The 3,088-nt window shown below is 32.8% G+C and overlaps 1 non-coding gene across 1 annotated transcript; it reads right to left on the reverse strand.

Annotated features, from left to right (window-relative positions):
• Window positions 1-1,739: 1,739 nt before the first annotated feature.
• Window positions 1,740-1,836, reverse strand: LOC128665403 (small nucleolar RNA U13). Its single transcript, XR_008403156.1, has one exon. It is a non-coding gene; the product is annotated as a small nucleolar RNA U13 (small nucleolar RNA).
• Between the last annotated feature and the right edge of the window lie 1,252 nt (window positions 1,837-3,088).

Consider the following 3,088-nt stretch of genomic DNA (forward strand, 5'->3'; position numbering starts at 1 on the left):
CTTGCTTTTTCAAATAAAGATAGCAAAAGAACGAAGAAAATACGATAGTAGGAGTAAATTAGAAAGCTGCTTAAAATTGCATGCTCTATCTGAATCATGAAAGAAAAAAAAACGGGTTTAGTATCCCTTTAATAATATTTATTTTAGAGCTTTTTGGAAATAAAATGAGTTTGCAAGTCATTGCTTATTTATATAATGGTTTGCATTAAAAAATTACATAATGATCCAGAACAGGAATAAACCAATGTCATAACTGTCCCACGTAAAGAAGCATAGTAACTAAGGACCTTGTAACTAGGTCCAATGTCCACAGTAATAGTACAGCTATTCTTAAAGGGACATAATACTCATATGCTAAAACACTTGAAACTGATGCAGTATAACTGTAAAAAGCTGACAGGAAAATATCACCTGAGCATCTCTATGTAAAAAAAAGAAGATATTTTACCTCACAATTTCCTCAGCTAAACAGAGTAAGTTCTGTGTAAAAAGTTATACTTCAGCTGCTGTCCAGCTGCAGGTAAAAAAAACAAAAAAAGAAGAAATGAACTGCAGCCAATCAGCATCAACACTGCTGAGGTCATGAACTCTTTTATTGTGATCTCATGAGATTTGACTTAAAGGGACACTGAACCCAATTTTTTTCTTTCGTGATTCAGATAGAGTATGCAATTTTAAGCTATTTCTAATTTACTCCTATTATCAATTGTTCTTCATTCACTTGCTATCTTTATTTGAAAAAGAAGGCATCTAAGCTTCTTTTTTTGGTTCAAAACTCTGGACAGCACTTTTTTTATTGGTGGAGGAATTTATCCACCAATCAGCAAAAATAACCCAGGTTATTCACCAAATATGGGCTGGCATCTAAACTTACATTCTTGCATTTCAAATAAAGATACCAAGAAAATAAAGAAAATTAATAATAGGTAATAGGAGTAAATTAGAAAGTTGCTTAAAATTGCATGCTCTCTCGAATCACGAAAAAAAAAAAATTGGGTTCAGTGTCCCTTTAACTCTCCCGCAGTTTTGCTTAACCAACACGGTTATAATAATATACTTTTTACCTCTGTGATTACCTTGTATCTTAGCCTTTGCAAACTGCCACCTTTATTTGAGTACTTTTGTCAGACTTGCATTTTAGCCAATTAGTTAGTGCCCTCTCATAAGTAACTCCACGGGTATGAGCACAGTATTATCTATATGGCACGGACAAACTAACACCCCCTAGCTGTGAAAAAAAATATGAGTCAGTCTTCAAGGGTTTAGAAAATAATATATGAGCCTAACTAGGTTTAGCTTTCAACAAAGAATATTAAGAGAACAAAGTAAATTTGATGATAAGCGTAAATTGGAAAGATGTTTAAAAATGCATAACCAATCTGAATCATGAAAGTTTAATTTTGACAAAACTGTCCCTTTAAGAGTTCAAAGTGACACTGGAAAACCAAGTCACTTTCATGTGCAATGCAGAGTAGGTATCACACTAAGCAGGGAGTCAACTTCTGGTCTCCCCTATGACACTTAAGAAGGGCTTTGGAGAGCACAATCACGGGAGAACCTCAGGATCCCCTTCAAACAATAATACCCAGCCCTCCCCAACCAAGGCCTCACACAACCTGCTTAAAATGATTTTGGGTGACCTTGGAAAACCACAACACCAGATCTTCACTTCTACTCCTTTAGACTACTAAGCCTTTATTTATATTTGTTAACTGAAAACCAGTTGACTTCTAGTTCTAAATCAGAAGGGTATTGTGTCAGGTCGTAACATAAGGGAAGACACATTTCATGCAACTGCATGACCACCCACTCATACTGTGTAAGAACCAGAAGGATCAAATTGTTTTCTTGCAAAACAATTAACCAACCTAATGCATTTCTGTTTAAAGTAATGGTGATTATCATTATTATTATTTTGCTACCAAACCTTATTGTTTCCATCGTTCAAATGATATTTTCTTACATTGTTATAATTTCCCCAAATACATTTTAACAAATTGTCTTGTTACAAATAATATTTACAGAGAGAGGTGCACTCACAGGAACAAACAACTGTCTCAATACCATTGTTAGCCTGTTCTATGACGATTTACCACCCAGGTGGAGCTTTTTAGTCCAGTAATGCTTTTCACAGAGTAGAACTTTCCTGTAGTAAATCAGTCTGATCCCGCCTATTTCTATATGGGAAAAAGGGGCAACCAGACGTGTACTCCTTGCTTAGTGTGCTTAGAGGAATATGGTTACACCTCACTGATGAGGCCCAATGAAGGCCGAAACGATTGTCTGGGGTTGCTGTGTTCAGGCTAAAAATGGTATTGAGACAGTTGTTAGTTCCTGTGAGTGCACTTCTTTCTGTAAACATTATATTTACTATGCTAATATATACACCAATTTTTACAAATCCACCTGCAATACTTTTAAATGGTTAAAATTTAAAGGGAGATTAAACTCTTAAAATGTATATCATGCATTTGAGAGAGCACTTTTCATACATCTAAACAATATTTTTGTTGTTTTAATAATTCTGTCTTTATTGTTCAACAGTGAAGAACAAAAAATAACTTTTCATATTTTACTTATTCATCATGTGACTAATGGTAAAGTTTAAATTTTAACCATTTAAAAGTATTGCAGGTGGATTTGTAAAAATAGGTGTTTATATTAGCATAGTAAATTTTATTTGTAACAAGACAATTTGTTAAAATGTATTTTGGGAAATTATAACAATATAAGAAAATATAATATGAACAGTGGAAACAATAAGGTTTTGGTAGCAAAATAATAATGATAATAATAATCACCATTACTTTAAAAAGAATGACATTAGATTGGGTAATTGCTTTGCAAGAAAACATGTTATCCCTAACATGCACCAAATTACAAATATTTATTTAGAAGTGATAACTGCTATATTATTCTATTCTCAAAAGAAGGGAGACATAATTTACAGTTTTTTTAAATTATTTATATATATATATTTATATCTTCAATTCTTCTTATTGATTGAGCTTTGGGAGATAATATCTGCATTTTTTTTACCTTAAAGGGACACTGAACCTTCTAATTTATTCTTATTATCAATTTTCCT

Source organism: Bombina bombina, chromosome 6, assembly GCF_027579735.1.
Source record: "Bombina bombina isolate aBomBom1 chromosome 6, aBomBom1.pri, whole genome shotgun sequence".
Classification (NCBI taxonomy): Eukaryota; Metazoa; Chordata; class Amphibia; order Anura; family Bombinatoridae; genus Bombina; species Bombina bombina.